At 53.4% G+C, this 24,134-nt stretch overlaps 2 long non-coding RNA genes across 2 annotated transcripts in view; both read left to right on the plus strand.

Annotated features, from left to right (window-relative positions):
• The window catches only part of LOC122163170, a 40,217-nt gene that overhangs the window by 13,318 nt on the left and 2,765 nt on the right, over nt 1-24,134 (plus strand). The window lies entirely within an intron of this gene.
• LOC122163169 lies at nt 13,991-18,140 on the plus strand. Its single transcript, XR_006169836.1, has 2 exons — nt 13,991-15,519; nt 15,939-18,140. It is a non-coding gene; the product is annotated as an uncharacterized LOC122163169 (long non-coding RNA).

Genomic DNA, 24,134 nt, shown 5'->3' on the forward strand with positions numbered 1-24,134 from the left:
ACATGCACCAAAATGCAGCTGGTGCTGCTCCCAAAGGCTTTCCCCTTCCCCTCATTTCCTAGCGCCGGTGCCAAACCTCGCTGTGCAGATGGGATGTGGATGCAAGGAGAGGAGCGCAGCTGGGATCGCCAGCTCCTGTGCAGCCCAAGCCCCAGCCAGATGAACTGCAGTGACTGAATTTCATGTGAAAACGCTGCACGGTGAAATTTCTCACAGTCTTGGTTCAGCAGTGGGAGGAGCACGCTGTGCTGCTCGGCAGCTGGCCCTGCACTCCGCATGGTGGATAAAGCCCAGGCCTGGAGTCTGCACTGAGCTCCGAACCCAGGGATTTCTGGATGGTTTCAAGTTCATTGTGAACACTTCCGCAGGTTCCAACGTACGGTTACTTGTTCTGCTAACTGCTTATTCAGTATTTCAATCCCAGCACAGGATACTCCCTCTGACACCATAACTGCCTGCAATCTTCCTCTGGCCCTGTGCGTGCCACGAGGTGCAGCAGTGCCGCAGCCCTCCTGGGGAAAGCTCAACCTGTGCCGAGGTGTTTGTGCAGCTGGAAGAGGGGGGCCGTGTCGTGCTTAGGGATGAAGTGGCTTCGTAGTATTTTTGTAGTGTATAAAACAATATTTTATATATAGAGAACAAAACAGGCGAGGCGAGGATGTTAAATTCCTCCGGTAAATTGCTCAGGGAGTTTTTGTTCAGCTCTGTTTCTGCTGCAGCAGCAGTCTTCTGACCACGATCCCAGTGCAAAGTGCCAAGCAAACACCTCGAGGAGCTGTGCATCTTTTCCCCTGGGTCTCGCTGGCATTGCTCGTCAGGCTCAGCCCCAGCACTGGGGCAGGTGGGGAAGGCAGAGCCTCCAGGAGCCGGCACTGAGCCCTACAAGCCACCCCTGGCAGGTAGCAGCTGCCTGGGTTTGAATGGAGAATCATTCTTGGAACTGCTTGTTTGCACAATTTGGGTTTCCAGAGGAGTTTATTCATCTAATCTGAAGGAAAGCAGCACTCAGAACGAGCCCTGCTCTTCCCTCTCTGACTTGAAATACAATTTTGGTTTCTAAAATAAAACAAAAAAACTCAGTTTTGAATCGACGTTTTGACTTGAAATGTCATTTTGTTTTTAATTGCAGCAGCAGAGTGAAATGACATTTGAAGTCAAAATGTTAATGTTTTGTTTAGACATCTCCCATGGGAAAATTAAAATGTTTCATCGGAGCTGACATTTCCCTGCGAAAGGATCCCAAAGCAGGGCTGTCTCCAAACAGGACGAGGAGGGCTGCTGAGCTGGGCTGGCAGAGGCTGTGCAGTGCTGTGTGCATTGCGGTGGGGCAGGAGGGGATGCCCCCGGTGTGCCATTAATGGAGCACATGGCACTGCTGGAACAGGAGGAGAGCTGCTGTGCTGCTGTGCTGCTGTGCTGGAGGTGAGCGGGTCAGCAGCCTAACGCTGTGCCATTGAGCTGCTGCAGCTCTTCAGCAAAATCCTCTGGCACTTGAAATAATGAGCTGTGCTAATTCAGTGTGTTTTACGTGCCCTCGCTTAGACAACCTTCCTCTGCTCGCTGGGCTGAGAGCTGCATTCCAAAACCTAATTCTGTTCCAGGGAAATGCTCAATTACAGCAAAGTGAAGGTTTGCTTCGCTGGAGTGCCCTGACCTGCAGGAGCACCCACTTGGGTGGAGAAGCCCCTCACAGAGTGGTGCTGCCGGGGAGGGAGCTGGGAGGAGAAACCACACGCACAGCATTGCTCCTGTGTGGGCAGAGAGCCGCTGGGCACCAGCAGAGATGTGCTGTGAGAGCAGGGTCTGCACACCGGAGCGTCCCCCCAGCACCCACTGCAGCTGGCCGCTTCCACATCCGCCTGCGTTCTTTGCCCCCTATCAAATGGAGCCGAACCCACAGCAGAATCTTCCCTGCAGCATTTCTCTGTGGGCAAACCCCAGGAAATGCCACGATGTTCTGTGAGCACCGAGCAGCAGCTCCAGCAGCAGCAGAAGCAGTTGGCCCGGCTCTCCCAGCACCCAGATCCTGGGGTGGGCGCTGCAGGCTCCTCCATGCCCAGGGCCATGCGAGTGGCAGCCGGCAGCTCCTGGAGCCAGGGGTGGTGCTGAGCCCCTCGGAAGAGATTAAAAATACATGGATGCTAATCCTCAGACATCTTGCCCGGGGGGTAGCACTGTGTCTGCTGGTTTTTTTTTTTTTCCCCTCCAGTTTTTTCTTTCCTTAACCAGAAAGAAAACAACTTTCAGAAAGCTTTGGTGTTCGCTTCTGCCTTGTGAGCGTCTCTGGGGGAGGTGATGAAGGGATGGGCTGTGGTCGTTTCAGAGCTGGGAAAGCAGGGGGGGTCTGGCCCTGAGGATGTCCCCAATGGCTGCAGGCAGAGCCCTGACCCCAGTGGGACACAGGGAATGCTGTGGAGTGCTGAAGGATGCAGTGATCTGCTCATGGCCTTTCAATGAGATTCCAGTTTGGAGCTAGCAGACACTGTGCGTGCAGAAAAACAGCTTTTCCCAACTGTGTTTTCCAGCCTTGCCCTGGCTGCATCCATACTGGGCACAGGCACATCCCAGCACACAGGTTTTCCACTTCTACTTTTGCTTTGTGACCACACAACCCCTGCACCAGCGCACTGCTGCACAAGCGGTCCCTGCTGGTAAAGCAGCATCCGTCCGTATCACATCCACCAGATCCAAAGCAATTCTATTGCACTCATCACTGTTTAGTTGGAGGTGTTTGCAAACATCAGAATTACCTTTAATCATCACCTAAACCCAAGCAGACGTCTCGCAGAGCACACAGACCCCAGCGTGCAAAGCAGCGGGATGGGCACTGCCTGCACCCGAACCCTATGGGGCAACCAAAGGGCTCTTGGCTCGTCCCTGTGCTCTGCTGGGCTCCCCGTGTCCCTGGGGGTGAGCAGGGCGGGCGCTGGGTTGGGGCAGGGCGGGCTGAGAGCAGAGCAGAGTGCAGCCCCAGCACACAGACAGCCCGCAGACCGTCTGTGCATCGGGTTAATTGCTGCTTTTCTGCAGCACTTCAAAGAGTGTTTCTAACCGCGGTATGTGGCACGTATTATTAGATTTGTTTTTGGAATATAATGATAAACTGTTGCTATTATGGAGGTAGACATAATTATCTGGAATCTATTTTAATCTATTCTTCCTTTTAAATATTCTATGTTCCCTTTTAATAAGAGGTAGCATCCACCCTTTGATGTTCTAGCGGAGGTGTGGAAAGCTCTCTGCTCCTTGCTGCACATGTTAATTGAATAGCCTCCCTTTCTCTTCATTAGCTGCATTAGCTTGCATTAACACCTTTTAATATCTCTTTAAAATCTTGTTCAATTTACTTTCTTTAATCTTTTCCTTTCCCAGAGTGTTGCATCACTTTGATCCTCATCTTCTTCTTTTCTTTGATGACAACTTTGAGTTTAATTTGTATTTGAATTGAAATGGAAATTTGCTAATTCCCCAGAATTCAACATGCGTTTTGCACAGGTTTGGCATCTGCGTTGGCACCGGTGCTGCTGGGGTGGGAGGGGGGGCAAGAATCCACATTACTGCTCTCTAACACGGCCTGTGTCCCTCAGCCCCTCTGCGCACACACAGACATGTGCTGCTTGCTGTCCAGTGCCTTGAGGGTTGCAGGTGAGGTTCATGAAGGTGATTCTCAGGAGCCCAGTGCTGGGTGCTTTCTGTCCTGGTGCTGAGCCACACTCAGCATGGTGCAGCTCGGTGCAGCTCGGTGCAGCTTGGTGCAGCTTGGTGCAGCTCAGTGCAACAGGCTTCTCCTGGAGGTGCAAAGCTCCTCTCTTTCCCCACCAGCCAGGCACAGCGCCCACAAGCAGTGCCAGGAAGGGGCTCATGGGCACCAGCACAAGGCTGTGTCCTGCAGACAGCAGCAGAGGATGCTTGGTGAGCCTCCAAAGGGATGGCAGAGAAGCAGGGGGTCTCAGGGCTCCCCCCACGCCCTGTCCTGACAATGGGCTCAGTGCTGGAGCCTGCTTGCTGTTGTTTGTTCCAATGACCTGGAGGTAACAAGGAGTGCTGGCCTCGTTTCTCCAGGAGCAGCACCTGGGAACTGCTCAGCAGTCCCAGCCCTGCCTACACCCATGAGCTCAGCAGTGAGTAACATCTCTCCTTGCCTTTAGTCTCACACTGGGTGCTGGGGAGCAGCGATGTTTCTTGCAGTGCTCGGGGCCCTTTGCTGCCCTCTGACACCCAGGTTTGGCTGCTCTGCTCCTGCTCAGTGCTGAGCATTGCTGTGCTCTGCTCCAGGCCTGACTGTGTTTGCTCTGGTTACCCTGTGGCCCTGTAAGAAGTTGACATTCTTGCTGTTAAGTCACCTCAGCACCACCTTAACCTCAGTGCTTCCCAAATTATTTGGCCTTTAATTACAAACTCTCTGTGATGTTGATACACAGCCTCAACCTGCACTTGAATTCGCAACATGGGGACCTCGGTGCCTGTGGTGTGGGGTCACAAAGCATCTTCCTGCAGCACGTGGTGCACAGCCAGGCTGCTCATCCCTTGTACCCAGCAATGGGAGCTTCTGCAAGCCTCCAGCTGGGGCGTGGGGGCAGAGCACTGCAGGCTCTCATTAGCCATGGCTCACAGGCATCTCTGCTTCTTGCTGCTTTTCCTTCTTGCTTTTCACACAGACAACGTGAGGCTAACTGTAATGAGAACGGATTGCCTGCATTACAAGGCCAGAAAGGTTTATTGCTTTCTCTGCAATTAAATTAAACTTCAGCACTGGACGCTCAGGGTACATCTGGGTGGTTAATGAGTTCTCCATGGCTGCCGTCTCCACCACGCCTGCACCCCCCAGCTCCTGCCTGCTCCCCATGGCCGTGGCTGACTCCATCCCCTGCAGCTCTGTGGCTGTTGGGACAGTCTTGTCTCATTAAGCTGAGCAGGTGCTCGCAAAAGCGGCTGTTAATTGTGTGTGCAGACCACTTTTCTCCCTGGTGGTCTTCTCTTGCTGCTCCTGGTCCATCCCTAATGCACGGGTGCTGCTTCGTGCACCTCTGCAGCTTCCTGCAAGGGTGCAAATCACCTGCAGAGGTGTTTGCTGAGGGAAGCAAGAAGCTCAGTGTGAGGGCACGCAGCTGAGAGGTGCGGGTTGATGCACAATGTGGCACTCAGGGGACAGGATGCATGCAGGTAGCAGAAGTGCTGGTCTGCTGCAGCAAGCAGGAGCTGTGTGCTGGCAGGGGCACGGCATGCTCCCCACAGGAGGCAGCAGCATGCATCTGTTTGCATGCCTCATTGCAGCACGCCTTGAGGCGGCAGGTCTTGTTGCAAGCAGGGAGATGCCACGCAAAGGCTGATTCCCCAGTGGGCTCTGTAGGCAGTGCCACTGGGCTGGGTGATGTCCAGCTCTGCACACAGGGACTCAGAGAGCTGAGTGGCCCTTCCAGAAGTGCAGGCAAATGACATCTCATGTCTCCCAATGGGAGAGATGGGGAAAGCGTTCTGAATCCTTATTTAGGCTTGGAGCACAATAGATCAGCTTACTCTTTAGAAAGAGTCAGAGTAATATTGTTAAGACTTTATTCCTGATGCTCTTCATCTAAGCACTTGATATCTATTAAAAACAAACTGACGTGGATTTTAACAGTAACACTGGAGATGAATCATGTTTTTCTGGGCGCTCCACACAGCCCTCCTTGAGCCCAAAAGAAGCGATGTTGATTGATACATTGTTCACAGGATGGATTTCTTGATTGAGACAAATATTTTCTTTCTGGGCATGCATTTGCGAGGCCTTTCAAATCAGTAGCTTTTAACACAGGGGAAACATCCTGCCTCTGGGCTGCTGGGCTGTGTGCCTGGGGTGTGCAGGTGGTGCTCTTGGACACAGGGTGTCTCGTGGACTCGTAGCATCTCCTGGGTGCACGGTGTCTCCTGGACACATGGAATCTCCCAGGCATACGATGCCTCCTGGATATAGTGATATCTCCTGGATACTTGGTTTCTCCTGGGCATGCCATGGCTCCTGAATGCAGTGATGTCTCCTGAATGCAGTGATGTCTCCTGGACACATGGTGTCTCCTAGATGCATGGTGTCTCCTGGGTAGGTGATGTCTCCTGGATACATGGTATTTCCTGGACACATACTTCCTCCTGGGCATGGTATTTCCTGGACACAGGGTATCTCCTGGGCACATGTATCTCCTGGGCACATCAGCAGCACCATGTAAGCCTGTCCCTGCGTTGTGCTGAGCTCTTCTCACCTCTTACGCTGCCGTTGGATGACAATGCTGGGAGCTGAGGATGTCTCCTGTCCCAGATGCCTCTGTTGGACTCAGCACTGCTTGGGGCAGCGCTCATGAGGGCTGTGCCGTGGGATACAGGCCGGTTGCTGGTCATTTAGCACAGGTCTTACACTGCGTGCTGCACAGCTCCTTCCTCACAGTTCCATTTCTGAGCAGCTGTGTTGTATTTCTGTGCTCTGTGGTATTTCTCTCATGGTTTCCAATAAAAGCAGAAAAGGAATCCGAAAACTTTCCACAGCCAGCTTTAATTACTTTCTAGATCTGAAGAACAAAGAGCTCAAAGGTGTTGAGGACCACTTCAAATTAAAACTCTGCTTGCAGTGGAAGTGACGATGGGGGGGGTTGGCCAAGCAGCTGTGAGGGGAAAATGTGCATGGTCTTCTTGTGCTTGATCAGCAAGCAGTGAGCTGTGCTGGAGGATGTCTGCTCTGAGAAGGTGGTTTCACTTCAGAGCTCTGAGCACAAGAATAATGAATATTACCCTTTATTAAATCCATTTTGTTGTTGTTGCTGCTGCTTATAACTTTGCATTTAGCTCAGGGGGAAAGCTTTCTGTGGTCAGCATCTGCGCCGAGCTGAAACTTTGTATTTGGGAAGTTTGGGCTAAAACAAGGCAACCACATCTGAGAGGCACGGGAGGGAAGCAGTCTGCTTTGACGTGTTTGAAAAGCAAAAGACAGTGCACACAGTGGGCTGCTGGGCTGCAATCCACATAGGCTACATGGGACGTGATCTGCATGGGCTGCACGCAGATGGAGTGCAACAAAACTGGTGCAACAGTGCTGGGGCACAGGGCCATTAGCTGCCAGGTACGTGCCTCCTCTGAGGCTGTCCTGCACTCATGCAAACAGCAAGCAGAGAAAGTTGCTCCCAAATGCCCACCTCCATCAGCCAGAAGCAAGCGCCACCAAGAATAAACCCTTTTGTTGCTGGGGGTTAACCTTGGGGTGATGCACTGCAGCTGTGTGGGTGATGTTGAGATTCAAAGCATCTGTCCCATTTCTTTAGCTCCTGGGGGGAGGAGTTTCTTATGGCTCTGCATTCCCCTCTGAGTCGTCTCCCTTTTGCAGTGCCTTTCTGTGAGTGTTGCAGTAAGAAGCTGCTGAAGATGCAGGTGTTTTTTCTGCGGCTGTGAGATGTCCCTATTAGTGGGGACTCTGCTTCATCATCCTTTGGGAGCCCCCACCTGCAAGCCATAGCTCTTTGGGCCTGCAGCACCTTTAGCATTGAGGCCAAAGCCATCTGAGCTAAAACGTGCCCAGGATTGAGCAGAGCACCCCCAAGGACAGCATGTGCTCAGAATTGGTGAGATTCCCTCCAGGCTATCAAATGGAGGCAGGTGGGTCAATTCCTTCCTTTGGCCTAGGGGATCTGAGGTTGCAACTTGTGACATGGGAGGATCCCAGCATCGGTGCCATTGCTGTTCTGTTGCATTTCTGTTGGACGAAGCCATCCCTGGCATGAAAATCTGTGGTGCTGTTTCCACTGGGTTCTGTTGGCAGCTGGGTTCTGCAGCAGTGTGTGGAGCTGGAGCTGAGGGTGGGGGTGCTCCCATGCGCCCATGCAGAAGCACATTGCTGATATTGGGTTTATCTCACTGTCCCAGGCTCCTCTTCCTTTCTCTGCTGCAGTTTGGCCTTGCGGAGGCACAAAAGCTCTTTCCCAGTCAAACGTGAGCAGTTCCTTCTGGGCTCTCTGCATATGCAGCACTGCATTCATCCCAGAGGCTCTTGGAGCAAGAAGCCATTGCTGTGCAGATATTTAAATGGAAATCTGGTCGGGTTATTAAGCACAGAGCAGCAAATTTATTCTGGTCATTTATTATTGATAGGTAACATGACATTATTTTAATAGCATACTCTGATCCTGCTGCAGCACAGCGGGTGGGGATGGCAGTGAGCTCAGGGGACCCAGAGCTGTTCCTTGGGTTTCTGCAGGCTGAGGCTGCTCTCAGAGCCCACCTGCAACCCCAAGTGCAGCCATTCCCACCCTCGAGCCCCCAGTGCTCACCAGTAGCCATGCAACCCACCAGGCTGCAAACAAGCTGTGCAGGGGCTGTCTGGGACCGTGTGAGAAGTGTGACTGTTGTTGGGGCTGTTGCGTGGGTGAGGGATTGCGCATGGGCTCCTCCTGAGGCAAAAGAAGGAGAAATTGCATGGGATATCCAGGCGCAGGGAGCCCTGGGGCGCTGCTGAACGCTGCTAATCAACTCACAAAGCCCTGCTGAACTGATCACAGCCTGTGCCTCAGCACGGCCACGGCTCCATGCAGCACTCAGCTCTGCACCACTGAGCACTGCAAGGCTGCTTCTGCCCCACGTTGTGGCTGTGGACGAGCCCCCGGTGCCCAACCATCACAGCCGTGCTGCGCTGGGCCCTGCAGAGCTCCTGGCGCTGCTCAGTGTGCTGCTCCATCCCCGTGCAGCTCTGCACAGAGTTTGCTCCGGGTGATGATGGAGAGGGTTGTGGAAATGAAAAGGAATATTTTCTCTTTGAAAAGGAGAGGGAGCGTGCCTGCTGTGTTAAACCAGAGAGCGGGGCGTGAAAAAGAAGCGCGCGGGTGATGAGAAGCTTCCTGCAAACTCGTCCCATGTAATTGGGATGAGAGCTGCTCCGCACCGCGTGGTGCTGGTAGTCACAGGGGGGAATGTGTGCACACAGCCACAGAGCTGCTGGAACACCACTACCAGCCCCTGCTCAGGCCATCAGAAATTAAAGAGATGCCGTTAATCCGAGCTGGAAATAAAGCAGGACACACAAACTCAAGTCCAGAGTGCTTCTGGTGTCGGCTTCAATTGGAATAAACAAGTGGTGTTTGCCTGCGCCGGGCTATGGGAGCAAAGCACATTGCTGGGAGAGAGCGGCTGCCGCGCTCCCCTGTGAGCAGCACTTGCCCAATTCCTGCTTGTTTTTAAACACAGGCGGTTGTGAAACTGAGAGGGTACTCAGGGGTACTCATTACCACTTCTTCTTTGCGAGAGTTTGCCTCTAATGCCCATAAAAACACTACTTGCTCTCACGAGGGATTCCGCGTTAAATATTCAGGGCAGATTACAGTGAAGAACCACGCAGGAGAAGGAAAGGAGGAAAAAAAAAAAAAAGTGTATAAACTGTTGGGTTTCTTTAATGATGGAGCAAAAAAGGTTAATGGGGTTTGGGGGGGGGGGGCTGGGGTTGGTGCTGCCAGCTGCAGTATGAAAACTTGAAGGAAGGGGTGCTGGGGGCTGCTGTGCTGGAGGTGCGGGCTGCCCATGGAGCCAGCCAAACTCGCTGCTGTTCAGAGATGCGGTGCTTGTGTGGGGCAGGGGAGCCCCAAGGGGGGGCCTGGAGCTGCTTTGTGGTGTGTGCTGTGTTATAGCTGCATGGGCACGGTGTCACTGCTTTGTCACCTGGCCTTGAGTTCAGATGGAGGCCTGTGTCTCCTGGTGCCTGCAGTGCTTTGAAGGACACGGAGCATCCCTGCTCACAGCTGAGCACTGGGATGAGGCTTTGCTGCCGGTGCAGGTTTTCCCCCGGTGATTCAGTGGCACAGTAAAACAATTCAGAAGCCATCAAAGCCCCCGAGAGGGCAGTTCCACTGTGCAGATGACAGCTCCCCTAGGAACTGGGCTGTTTCTCTCCTACATTCTTCTCCTGTGTCATTGTTTTTCTCCCTCTAACTGCAGAGCGCAGCCCTGTCTGGCAGTGAAGCAGTGCTGTGGGTCACTGTGCACAGCCCACAGCAGCCCTGTGCCCCACAGCACCTCCCATGGGGGGTGCTGGGGCTGTGTAGGGGCAGCTGGGAGCCGGGCTCAGCATCCTCCAATAGCTTGGGGTTTTCTCCCCCTCTCCCAGTGCCCAGCTGCTGCCTTTCCCCATGCCAGCAGCACCTGTAGGTTCTGAAACGGAGTTGGTGAGTCACAAGCCACCCACATTGAGTGCGTAGTAACCCACAGGGGAAAAGTGCTGGCTTTCAACACCCCGTGTGTTGGGGGGTTTACCTGCTGCTGTGCCTGCCCAGCCCCGCACCTGTGGGGAGAGGTGCCTGAGAGCATGGCAGCCCCTGCCCCGGCGCTGCCAGAGATGGAGCCCATCCCACCTTGCGAAGTGGGGGTGCTGGCAGGAGGCATTGCTTTGCACTGCTGTGTGCTGCTGGCGCTGCTGCGCATGGCGGAGATACAGCCTGTCTGTCTCAGCTCGGTGCAGGCAGGTGCTGGCACATGTGGCCCCGAGGAGCACCGTGGGTCGCTGTGGTTTCGTGCTCGTAAGCAAATGGATTTGTGGCTTCAGCCGATTGACTCAGAGCTGAAGTGTTACTTGGCGAGCAGAGGAGAATTGCCACCCCCAGCACTGCTCTGTGCAGCCGCGTCGGCACATCACGAGCAGCAGTTTAAGGCAGGATGTGGCCGTGGTTTCTTTTTCTTTTCTTTTTTATTCTTTTTTTTTTTTTTTGATGGGGACTTTTTTTTTCCCCTTCAAACCAAGATCCTCTCTAAAGAAAACAAACCTCTGTGGCCTGGTGCTGGCCTGAGGGATGTGCTGCTCTGGATGAGGGGTGGAAGCAGTTGTGCTGGAGCTGCTCCTGCCTCACCATGGCTGCAGATGGGGATCCTCTGGGATAAGGAAAGGGATTGGAGTTGGGGTTGTGGATGGGTTTTGAGATCTGATGGGGTAGGGATTGGGATGGGGATGGAGGTTGGGATGGCAGTCCCACTTCCCCAGGACATGGGGACCGCAGCGTGGGAGGGGGACCTGCAGCTGCTTGAGGCCTCACCGGAGCAGGGCTGGTTTCTGGTGAGTCATTTGGGAACTCGTCTCGGTACAAACACGGCCCTGCACCCCGGGGATCGTGCTTGGGGCCTCGCTGCTGCCTGGTGCTGTAATGAATAAATCCTGCCCATGAAATGAACAAACGCTGCCCTGCAGCCCTGTGCGTCCGGCGTGTGGGAGCTGCAGTCAGTGTGATGGCTGCAGGCTCTGCCTGTGCCCTCGTGGGTCTGAGGATGAAAGATGGTTGTTTGGGGGTGAAAGCAACTCATTTTCACTCCTCTCTTCCAACAAAGGCTGTGCTGCGTTTTCTTGGCCTGTGGCAGGCAGGCAGGTTTTGCAGAGCTGGAGCACAAGGGTGGCAGGGGAAGGCATTGAGGCAGCGGTGGCAGTTTGCAAATCGCAACGGAACCCCACAGAGCGGTGCTGCCCCACAGCTGCCCCAGGGGGGTCTGTGCAACTGCAGCTGTTTGTGCAGGAGCAGAGCTGGGGGGGAAAATCCGGGACTGGGAGCCAAGCTGGCTGCAAGTGAGGGTGGTGGGGGCAGGACAGGGCTGCCCTCAGCCACCATTGCCATATACTCAGGGTGCGGGTCTCTCTGTCTGTTGCACAGCTGGCTCTGTCAGGCCACAGAAGCCCAAGTTGTCCCCCTCAGAAAGACTGTTCCTCGTGTGGGGGTCGATGCCATGTGCGGGCAGGTGAGGGCTTTGGTCTGGTTGCTGATGAAACAGGAGTGAGGTCTGTGCCTGTCCCAGGTGCAAGCAAATTCCCGGTGCCCCATCATGTGCCTGGCTGCCCCTCCTTGCCCACCCCTGCTGTGCCCCATCACCACCTTACATCTTCACTGCTGCTTTTTCCCTGCTTCCTCCTTGCCCACGTGCCACAGGAGCTCCCTGAGCCCCTCCCCATGGCCTCGTGCAGGGCTCCATCCCCTTCATCACGCCGGGGGGACTGACGGTAATCGGGAAGGAAGTGGTTTGTGGAGGGGTGACAGTGATGAGCTGGCTCAGAAGTGTGGCTATGGCTTGAGGTTTCTGCTCTGGAAAGCTGACTAATTTCCACCAGAAGTGAGGCCACAAGAAAAAAAAGTCCCTAGAGATGGCTGTGCTGCTGACCTTTTGACATGGGCGCTGGGAAGGGGCCGAATGGCTCAGTGGTGCAGGCAAGCCCATTGCTTGCCTCCTGTTCCATTGGGATGCATTTCCATCTCCTGCTTTCAGGGTTCCTTTGGCTTTTCCCCACTGGGGCCGTGTGTTTCCCTAAAGGCTTTGTCTCTGTAGCCTGCAAATATCATAATCTAACACACAAAATCTCCTTTTTAGTTTCTGTGGGCACAAACACCCGCAAATGAGATGGCTTTGGCATGGGGAGAATGCTCAAAAAAACAGTAGCCCATCCAAATGCCTGCTGAAATGCGTTCTCTTCCTTTGTGCAAAGAGGGGGGATTGTATAAGGGAGCAATGAAAGGCCCCAGTTATGTCTCTGTAGGGTTGGAAAGGCAGACCCCAGCAGCAGATGAGGCTCTGCAAATTCCTTCCCTCAGTGCAATTGAGTCTCACGGGTGGCAGGATACAATTTGTGTTTGAGTTTGGCTTTCTAGTGAAACTCTTGGCTTGTCACTCTCAAGGCACAACAAGCTCCTTAAATAGCAGGCTAAATTTCTCCACCTAGCCTAAAAAAAATAAAACAGTACTCTGCCAAATGAAAGGACATATTCCAGTATTCTTTGTTGTTGCAACAAATTGGGTGGATACTGTCAGACTTCTGCGTTCTGGGAATACTTCCAGAGCCTCTCTTTGTGTGCAAGTCGGTTACCATGTAATTGTCAACTTAAATTGCAGTGTTGGATAACTCCACTTCGGCTGTAAGCTAATCTGCCTTGCTGGTGCCTTTGCCCACAGCATGTGGGCACAGAGCTGCACTGCTTCTCCTGCATGGGACTGCGGGCACCCACAGGTGGGGGCCGTGTCGTGGTGGGGCAGTGTTGCATTGGGGCCATGCCACATTGGGGCAGTGTTGCATTGGGGCCATGCCACGCTGGGGCAGTGTTGCGGTAGGCAGTGTTGCATTGGAGAAATATCATGTTGGGGCAGTGTTGCATGGGACTGATGCCATGTTGGGGCGATGTTGCATTGGAGCCCTCGTGCCATGGGTGATGGCCTCTTGGATAAAGCCCTGCCCAGCACTGAGAGGTTCAGATCCTGCTTGTGTGGCTGGGGCTGTCCCAGGCGTGGCCCCGTGCCCCACGTGCCTCTGTCTGCGGTGGAGGAGAGATAAAAGGTTGCTTTCGATGCGGTGGGAATCGTGTTCACCCTCTTCCTTCCCCTTTCAAATTGGCAGCTCATTTTGTTGTGTTTGTTTTAGCCTGAATCCCAATGACAATTAGTGCTAGAAGGCTAGATTAAGCTGTTTTTACTTGTTTTCTTTTTCGCTTTGATTTCCACCTCCTCCAAATTCTTAATCCTACTGAATATTTCATCTCTTGTAACTCTGTCAATTGAAAGTCCCCCAGCGGGACGCACAGGACCAGCACTATTAGAGCTGCTTTGCTGCAGCTGATGCTGCTCAGCGCTGGGCTGAGTTTGTTGCGCAATTTATTTCAGACGAGCAAACCACAGCATCCGCTGCAGCATCAACTGCACGGGCAGCCTGGGAACGGGGCTGCGCAGCAAACGAGAACTTCGGTGGCTGATGAGAAAGCAGAGCACCCCTTGTTCCCAGCCCGCTCCTCCTCCCGCTGCACGCAATGGTTGCAGGTGGGAACCTCCGGCGGCGCCGCGGTCCCACCGCAGCCATAGGGAACGCGCTGCTGGGGTTGGCTGCTGCTGGGGCTCCCTTCTGCTGGTTGGCGTGGGGAGCAGAGCTGGGGATGTTGCCCCCCCTGTTCACCATTCCCCAGCAGAAATCACACTTACAGCTTTTTTTTTTTTTTTTTTTTTTTTTTTTTTTCCCCCACTGTGACAGTGCTTCCCAGGGTGCTCTCGGATTTGTTGGGGTTGGCTTTTCTTTCCTGCTATTACCTTGAAAGTTTTGACAAAATTTTTCAGTGGGGAACTTGACTCGTGTCAAAAAGGCATTTCCCAGCTTGAACTGCTCTGGGCCAGCCCTGCTCAGGGCTGCCTATCCCAATAGACGCTTCCTCACTTCTGCTACCTCGTGCTGCCGGGGAGAAAGACTGTGCGTGGGGTCAGCGGAGTGCACTGCCTTTTACCCCACAGAGCACTCAGCAATATCCCTAGCAGAGCACAGGGATATTCCCCCAGGAGGAATCGAGCTGCTCACGCATTTCACCACCTCCAACGCGAAGCAGGGCTGCAGCAGCTCTGCCAGCAGCTCACCAACACTTGCAAAGCTTCGGCGCTCCTCACCTGCTCTGTCTGCTCCTTATCGAGAGCCCCAAAGTGGCTGCAGCCCGAATGGAATTGACAGCAACTGGCTCCAAGTGCTGCTGCCAAGAGAGCGGCGGTGGCATATGTTTGCTCTCAGAGCAAGGTTACAGCCTTGACTCATTAGAAGTTCCTCTCCTCCTTTTGGGGCATATGTGGAAGTGCAGGGTGCCAAGCTGGCAGCGCATGGGGGAGCAGGGAGGGCTCCGTGAGGTGCTGGTGTTTGCACTTCTGTCCATGGTTGATCTGCACTGAGAGCAGATGCAGATCTGGTGCAGTGCTGGGGTGCACGGCCCCGTGGGCAGCTCCCAGCACTCCTTCAGGGCACAGATGTGAGTCTGGGTGCAGGTTGGCTCACAGGTCAGTGCCGCAGCAGTTGGAGCTGTGTGGGCGCTGCACGGAGCTGGGTTATTCTGCGCACCCCTCAGTAATGGCACGATGGCTTTGCGGCATCTGCAACCCATAGTAATGGCTCATTGCTGAGCCATAAGTGGTCGTACCGTCCTTGGGATTTATTGCAGGCCGAGGGATTAATATCCTGAAATATACGGTCATGATGTTGAGGTTAAATTAAGATCTCATTCAAAAGGATTCTTTTTATCATATTTAATTTGTAACCCTTTTTTTCTGCAGCCATTTTACAGCTCTTCCTCCCCCTCCCTTCGATGTTCAGTGTCATGTTTCCAGGAAGAATCTTATTTCATGCAGACTAATAGCATTTTTCAGTACAACCTTTTACGGTTCTCCCCGTTCGAGTTTCTCCTGTCTCGGTTGCTCGTACACAACGAGGTCTTAAATCCTCCCTTAGAAAATAGAGACGTTGATGCAAAAGCAACCAGAGCTGCTGGCAGAGCCCAAATCCATCCCTTCTCCTTCCCCACACCCCCTCCAATCTGCTGTAACTAAAAGCCCTTTTACTTCAGAGCGGAGCACGTTGATAGAACACATGTCGGATAAATCCAACAGGACATTTTTACACCGGGTGATAAGTCTATAAAGTGGATCTGGTTCTGCGCTGGCCTCGCTTTGCCCTCCGTGGTATCATTAGATGGACGGACAGATGGACGGCTGTGCTCAGGGATGCAGGAGGTGGCAATCCTGTTTGCTGGGGTGAGTTTTCCTCCCTCCGCTCAACACCAGAGCCAAGCACACGTGGGCACCTGTGTATGCAGGACGGCACTGCGGGCACGGAGCGCACAGCCCCCAGGTGTTCGTCTCTGCCTGGGGGCAGTGGGGTGAGCGTGACCCCTGGGGAGCACAGACCGCAGCCCCATAGCACATCCTCCTGCTGCTCCTGAAGGTGGGAGGACAAGCAGCCCTAAAGCTCACCTGGTTTGCAGAGGCTTCTCTGCGCCATGCAGTGCCGATGCGAGGGCCTGGAGCGGGCGCACCTGCCTGCAGGGAGCAGCCCAGCCCACCCGCAGCCCACAGCCCTGCCTCGTGCCACCATTTGCTGGTTTGTGCTTCCTTTTTTCCCCCCTCCAGAAGTGCTGATGGACAAGTTGAGTAACCGTATCTGCTCGTTACAGGACATCTTGAGGCTGATTGCGGAGGTCAGGACTCAACTGGAAAGACCGCAACGGGTTGCTGACTGGCATCCACGGCCCAGATAAGATAAAAACAACTGATGACAGCGGGGAAGTGAAACAGTCATCTCAGCACTTGGATTAATGCCCAGCGAGAAGGAAGGGAAAAAAACGAGGAGGGCCGTAAGGGAGGGGAAGGGGGTGGAATACGGATGAGAATAGAAACTCTGGAGAAAAGCTATCAGGAGGCAGCAGAGCTGGGTGTTAAATATTTATGAATTAGCAGCTCTCGTCGTGCCCTGCCTGTGCCGTGTGGGTGCTGCGAGGGGAGGGAGACGAGGTGACCGTGCGGTCGTGGCTGTGCAGCAACAGCACCATGCAGAACAAATGCAGGTGAAGAGGAAAAGGGTAAATGAGGCACCGCAGAAATCGCTATTCCAAAAATTCTGCTGAAGAGCAGTGGGGTAATTAAATCATAATTGCTTCTTGCTCAGCTGGAGTGACATTGTGAGTGGCTGAAGGTGGTGAGGAGAGGAAGGGGAAGTTTCGCCGCTGCTCCGCTTGCAATGGGGCAGCCCCAAACCTGCTGGGCCCCAACCCCTCTGCCACCACCCTCTGCTCGGGGCTGGCTGCTGCCTCCTGCTGCATCCCACTCTGTGCTGTGCTGGTACAGCCCAGGTGTGGGCATCCCTGGTGCGAGGAGCTGATGTGCCAAACCTGAGAGCTTTGGAGGAGCCATTCCCAACTGTGAGACAAGCAGTCTGCAAATCCTGTAAGCATTTAATTACACGGCAGTGTTGTGTAACGTTTAAGGGGCTGATGTGACCTGACAGCACGAAGGACACTTGGGGCTCAAGTTTAAAAACATGAACCTTCCCAGCACGCGGCTCCAGGGCAGGTTTTCTCTTCCCCACCAAACAGCTGCGTTGGGATGAGACGCTCTTTTCAGCTCTGTGGATGTTCTGAGTTCTGCTGGAGTTTCCTCTTTTTTTGTTCCAAAGTCACAAAACCACTTGGTGCATTCCAAAGCATTTTGGAATGAGGTCCTCCTGCACATGGGTGCAGCTGAGCAGCAGTTCAGTGGTGACTCAGAGATGCTGGGACGCAGGGTGCAGAACATCCCCAGGCTGTGGGCGCTGCGGGGGATGCAGCTCTGCAGCCCCTTACCAACCATCCCATCCATTCTGCTGGGAGCTTGAGCAAAACCCACCGTGTTGCTCCCGGTTTCATGGAAAAGAGCATCCCTGCTGTGGTGGGCTGGAGAATAGCTGTGCAGGAGCCGCTCACGGGGAGTTCTGGCCTTTGGCACTGTGAGGGAAGGCTGAGCAGGTTATGCTCCCAGCTGGGGTAATTGTTTCTCCAGTAGCTGTAAGGTGAGTCACCAGGCGGTGCTGTGGATGAGCAGTGAGCTGGGGAGCTGCCTGCTGCTGTAGGGCTGGGGATACTGCAGTCTATCTGACCTGGACACGTCCCTTGAGGAGCTTTGGGAGTGATCCTAGCTGGAAAACTCGGGAATATATATATATATTTTTTATAATTCTCTAATAGGAATCACCTGTTGCTCCTCCCCATCCCTGTTACCATGCAGATGCGTCATCCCTGCCTGGGATCCCAGTGGACGCCAGTGGGAGTGCTGTGCCCACAGCTGATCCTGGCACCGGCTGTAAGGCGATGGGAGGAGGAAAAGAGCTCTGGCGACACAGACAATAAAAAGTCTTTGCGTTCCACTGAAGTTTCTTGAGCAACTGGCATTTGCCCATAAATGTACTTAAGCAGAAAATCACCAGAAAAGTGCTATAATCTGACAGATTTTTCACAGGCTTAAATATTCATGAATTAAAAGAATTGGCAGAATTTTCTACATTATTAGCTTTCAGCATGGCTACGGGAGCAGTTGGTGCACTGGCTGCTCTTCAAAAACTATTAATCTAGTCTGTCATCACAGCAGCCATTTTTTAATTAGCTACTTTGCTGAACGATCTGGTGCAGCAGCGAGACTGGAACATTTACGTGGTATTAAAGTTTTAAAGGTGCCCCTTTCCATTTTTGAGCAAAGTTCTGAAACACAGCAATAGGGGAAGCGAGGCGGAGGCGGATCGCTCCGCTCCAATGGTTAACTGCTGCTTTTATTTTGGAAAATCACGGCTTGGAATACAGAGCTGCTTCTACGAGGAGGAGAAATTGCATGAAATAAATTGGTTCTCTAAACTGAAGTTCACAGCATTCCTTCCCCATGAAATCAAAAGGAGATGTTTGGAGCCGAAGCCTTGCGTGCGGATCTCATGGAAAATGAGGGGGCATGGCACTGCCTGCGGCGGGGCAGGATTTATTGCTGCCAGTCCCACGGGGAGATGGCAGCGGGTGGGGGATCTGTGTGTGTGCTGAGCTGAGCTCCAGAGGGCTGGGGTGGACCCTTCCCAGATTGAGAAGCTGCTGTGAGCTGGCTGCCACGGGAGCGCAGGGCTGCTCGGGGCCGTGCCTCCAGCACTTGTATCCATTCTGGCACTGATACCCCAACCCCGGCACTGGTACCCATCCCTGGCAGAGCTCTTGTCTGGGAACGGGGCTGGGTCTGTGCTGGCCTCGCGCTCTGGGTTTCGTTAGCCCCATGTACATCACGGGGCTCAGCCCTGAGCTACTCCTGGCTCTGGAGGAGGCATTGCTCCCAAACAGCTGGAAACAGCTCCCAAAGCTGGTGTTCACTGAGCCATGCGCTCTGGCTTGGAGGGTGGACAGCCCAATCCTTCTACTGTCCTCGGTACGGGCTGATGGTAGCGGAGCAGGAGCACATGGGGGGGATGCTCTCAGCCCTCATCCCAGGTGCTGCAGGTGGCGTGGGCAGAGACCCCACAGTGCCATCCCCAAGGAGACCTGGTGAGCTCAGACCCTGGCCCCACGCACGGCGGCTTACAGGCATAGCTCTGGGCTTTCCCATCCAAACCTCATCACCCAGACATTGGCACAGTCCCTCCTGAGCCCTGCTTTACTCTCTGCCAGAGCTGCTGCTCTCCTGACTTGTTATTTGCATGTGAAAAAGCAGCAAAATTATGTCTTTATGGTGGTTCTAAGAGTGCCGCTTTTTTGGCATCGATGGGTGCCTCTCTGATCTGTGCTGCTGGGTCCCAACAGAGCTTTTCTTTGGGCACTGTGATGCCTGTGTCTTGCTGCCTGCAGGGTGAGAAAGGAGTGCTGGAAGTTTCTTTCTTTTCCATTGTCATGGAAAGTGAGAGCTGTAAAGAAATGGCAGTGCTGCCAATGCCAGTGCTGCACATATAGTGCCTGCAGTGCTGCTCCTTGTATGCCCTGCTGCCATGAGAAGTCGTTTCAAAGGAGGTTTCCCTCTTCCTTGCCTTGATATCATGGAAGGGAATGAGCACTTTTTGGCTGCTGTGAATCTCATGCCCTGCACAGAGATCCCAATTAGTAGGAGAAGTGGAGGGGGAAACCCCACTCTATAGCTCCAAGGCAGGAAAAATGGGGAAGCAATCCCAGAAAAACTTTGCGGTGTGATAATTTTCATGTGGTTTTCTGGGTTTGGATTCCTTGGTGGGTTTTGTCTTCCGTTGGCCATTCCACTCCTCCATTCAGCTCCTTCTGCCCCGGGGCTGGGAAGCCTGAATTGCACCAAGCATCCCTTGCAGGGATGGCAATGGGAACAGGGGCAGCCACTGCTGCTGCACTCCAATGCTATGAATTCTTTTTTAATCCTTCATCATTTTTAATATGCAGTCACTTAAATGAGGCACACACCCTTCTTGGCAATTATTTGTAATTGTCCCCTGTGAATTCTCCAACAAAACACTCTTTATTAATACTTAAAGCTTCTAAAAGCATTGCAGATCAGATGGAGATACTCTATCCAGCGGGCTGCACCACGCACTGCAGCCCGTTAATTAAATTTGCCAGATAGGATTATTTATTAGAAGTATATGCTCAAGATGCTCTTTGAAATGTGGGGCTGTCCCGTGCTTTCTGCAGCGTCATACGCGGCACTGATATTTACACTGTGGGAAAAGTGAGCTTTTCCATTTGAATTCAAATGAACATCTGAGAGAAACGAGAGCGTTCACGGAGGATGGCCATGCTGAGATCCCACTGCATGCGGCTCCGCGTGGTTGGAAGGAGCAGGGGAGGAGGAGAGAGTTGCAGTGGGAACAGAGGGGGTGATGGATGGCATGGGGCTGGGATGGAGCTGCTCTGCCCCACGGATAGCCCTGCTGCTGGGGGTGCTCAGTGCAGAGCCCCTTGGTGTGAGCTCCAGGAGACCCAAAGGAACTGCTGCCTATTAAAAAAAAATCAGCTGTATCTCTCCTTGTTTGAACAACGGGGCCATATGTGTTTCCTCTCATTAAAACTATATATTTTTTTTAAAGGAACTCCACTGCAGAAACAAGCGTGGAAACCGACGTAATTAAAGGCTTCTTTTTCCCCAGTCGTGGTCCTCTGGTCTTTGAAGAGCACGGGGATCCCTGCGGAATGCTCTGAACTCTGCAATATTTTGATAGCTGCAATAACAAAATCAAAAGATGCTTTCATGACGAGAGCACCTTGTGCGCATTGCGGCCGCCCCGCTCCCCCAGTGCACAGACAGCTTCACGGGGCCCAGAGCTGCATGCAGATAGGAGCTGGATTCCCATCTGTCTCCTCCAGGGATGGAGCTCTGCAGCCATCGTGACGGGCTCTGGGAGAGGAGCAGTGTTCTCCTGCTGCTCCCCAGCTGCACTGCTGTATGATTCCCATCCACAAACCCTGCACAGGAGCAATGTGGGGGTGCAGCCCCGGGGCAGGGGCACCTCGGGGGCAGGGAGCTGGTGCTGAAGGGCCCCAGCCTTTGCTTTGCTTCCCTTCAAATAGCTGCTCTCCTCCACTGGCCGTGCTACCAGGCTGCTACTCATTCTGAAACCCTCATTAAAAAACTCTTAATTCCACACTTTTGTTAGATTACCGGCTCATCTGCTCGCAGGAATCCTTCTCTGTGCCTCAGCCATTGAAATCCTCGCTCTGTTCCTGCCACCCCTCGGAGCTGCATCACCATGCGTGTCCGCTCCACCCGAGCCTTGGCAGTGGGGGCTTTTTGGAATGAGGAAATTGGGGCATTCCGGCAATCGTCAAGCTGGAATCATTAAGCTTTCATCAGGCCAAATTAGGATTTGGAGTCCCGCTGCCCTTCTTGCTCCCTAATTGTGTGCACTCAGCCCTGGCTGTCCCGAGGCTCTGATGTTGGATACTGTCCAGGGTCCCATTTTGTACCTGCAGACCCTAAGCCAGCTGCTGCCCCATCTCTCCAGTTGTTGTTCAGCACTCCTGGCACAGAGTACACAGGTGCTCAGCAGCAGCAGTGCACAGACAGAATCCTACCCCCAGGGAAGGCTGTGTGACACCCTGAGAGATTTTGGGGCTTTTTGAGGGGAGCTCATCCATCCCGGAGCTGAGCACCCCGAGGGCTGCAGACCCCAGTGCAGGTGCCCCCATCCCCATCCCAGCAGGAATGAATGCGTAGCCCCAGCATCCTTCTGTCCTAAGGATCCCCAAAAGCTACAGCACTGAGAAGGCCACAGAGGCACCTGCTCTCCTCTCACCTCCCCGTGCTTTGCATGGTTTGCATAGGGCTGGGTGGAGGCAGGACCTGCTGGGACCGATGGGGCACACCATGGACATCCCCTCTGCTGTGCTGCACTGGGCTGATGGCACTGTGCACGCTGTCAGTGAGCCACGGTGCAAGAAAAGAGCAGAATTTGCATTGCTGATCTGATTTCACAGAATTTACCCCTTTTTCAGTGTGTGTGTATGCACTTCCCCACGCTTTCTGAGCTTCCTGCCGCTCAGCTGACAGTGCTGACTTTCCTCCCACTCAAACCACCGTAGCACGACAGCCAGCGGGCGGGGATGGATCACAGCTCGCACAGTTTGGGGAGCAAAATTCGCTTTCATCACTCATGATTACTTCCCCCAAACCATCTGAATCCCAACGTATCTGAAATCTGTGTTTCCTCCCAGTCAGCGATCTGGGAGCGATGCTTTGGGGTCAACGTGGCCACAGACCCACAGTGCTGATGGCTGTGGGCACCGTCCCCAGTGGAGCAGAGTGCACGTGGGGTGACAGCTCAGGCAGGGGTGGGTGGCACGGATCTCAGTGCTGGCTGCAGTTTCGGTGGCAGCTGAGACGGGCTGTGTGACACCCTGAGAGATTTCGGGGCTTATTGAGGGAGCTCATCCATCCTGGAGCTGAGCACCCCGGGGGCTGCAGACCCCAGTGCAGGTGCCCCCATCCCCTTCCCATTGCCCAGCACTGAGCCTCTTGCACTGGCTCAGGGTTGGCCCTGCAGCCCTCCGATCTGAACGCTCGGTGTTCTTCAGCCTGTTATCAATTTTCCCACAATGCGCTCGCATGATCCTCTCTCAGACTTAACCACATGGCAACCACATCACATAATGCAATTTCTGTTCTGAGATTATTCATATTTCTTTTTCCCTATTGTTGCTTTGCCAAGTTTTTCTTCTAATTCTGAGAAACCGAATTTAAAAGAGCAGTGTCTCCAGCACAAGGACAGCCGAGGCGGCAGCGCCAGCGGATCAGCCCGACAAGTGCCTTCACAGGAGTCGCAGTGTGGGGAGCTGCGAAGAAGCAATACAAAAGCCCCTCCAAATGTCTATTTTTATTTTATTTCGTTCTCTGGAATGTCTCATCACACGAAATAACAATACATCCTGGAGAGCACTGCAGACAGGCTCCAGCGAGAGGGCAGATGAGGAGAGGATTGTTTTGGCAGTGGGTTTTCATACGCCATCCGTCACGAATGCTGCTTCCCAGTGGAAGGGATGGAGGAGGAATGCCAGGGGCTGGGAGCACCTCCTAATTAATTGCCCTGGGAGCAGCCAGCTGATGGGGTTCTGCACTGAGGGCTGTTGTCCCCCAAAGTGCTGGCAGAGACACGGCATGCATGGGCAGCAGAGGGGGGCTTGAGCTCCCCCAGAGCTTGCAGGTTAGTTTTGGTCCTCTTGCTTTTGGCTGATGGCTTTGTTTGGACCCAGGATCCCCACTTTGCCTCTCTTTTCTGATGGAGCCGGCCTACCTTCATTTTCCCTTCATTTCTGCATCTTTTAATTCTTCAGTCATCATCCATGCTGGCCAGTTTAGCATAAGAAATGAAATTAATTCTCCTTCTCAGGCTCCGAATGTAAATTCGTTTATTAATAATTTAAATAGGTTTATTTATGCAGTTTGATATTTTTCAGGTTCAGGGAAGCAGCTCATTTTACTCGTGGTGATGATCAGCAGGCACCATCCTTAGGCTCTTCTTCCCCATCCTCCTCTCCCAGCCCAGCCTGTGGAACAGGGGAAGGATTGGGGCTTCTGCGTCCTGCAGGCCTCCCATCAGCTGATGTCAGGAAATAATTCATACTACCTTATCTCCTCTTTGCCTCAGACATCTCCCCAAAAAAGGCTTGGATTTGCCTTCCTACTATTTCCAGTTACCCCCCACAAAGAGTTTCTGTCAAGTGTGCTGAGCCTCCATGGAAAGCAGCAGCTTTGCTTTATAATGTTAGCTGAAAAATGGCTTTTTTAGGTCTCAGTGTTGATGAAAGATGGGGAGTGGCAGGAGGTGATGGAACAGGCTGCCCAGAAAGGCTGTGGATGCCCCATCTCTGGAGGTGTTCAAGGCCAGGTTGGTTGAGCCCCTGAGCATCCTGGTCTAGTATTAGATATGGAGGTCGGTGGCCCTGCATGTAGCAGGAGGGTTGGAGCTTGAAGATCCTTGAGGTCCCTTCCAACCTGAGCCATTCTATTATTCTATGATTCTACGTGCCCCTCCTGGTCCTCTGCTTTCTCTGCGGAAAGCTGTGGGTGCAGAGGGTAGCACACTTCATGCACATGCATTCAACTTGCTGTGCTGCATTGGATCACGAAGCACCACCGTAGGCAAAAGCACCACAGTGCCAAATGGGATCTAAGAGCTCCCCCAGAGGCAATGGGGGTTGGGTGGCACCTTTGGCAGCAGCTGCATTTGCTGCTGGGGTTGAGGGCAGTTGGCAGCCCAGGGCATCTGCACAACGCAGCCTTGGAGAGTGGCACAGTGAATGTCGATGTGTCAATGGCAGCCACAGCATTTCACTGCCATCCAGACAGCGCTGAGTGGCCAACCTGGCTCCATAGGATGCTGTGGAATATTTTTGGCAAGAATCACACGGATTTACTTG

This window comes from Centrocercus urophasianus, unplaced genomic scaffold (genome assembly GCF_019232065.1).
Source record: "Centrocercus urophasianus isolate 14NV4802_14NV808 unplaced genomic scaffold, USGS_Curo_1.0 seq_23, whole genome shotgun sequence".
In the NCBI taxonomy this organism is placed as follows: Eukaryota; Metazoa; Chordata; class Aves; order Galliformes; family Phasianidae; genus Centrocercus; species Centrocercus urophasianus.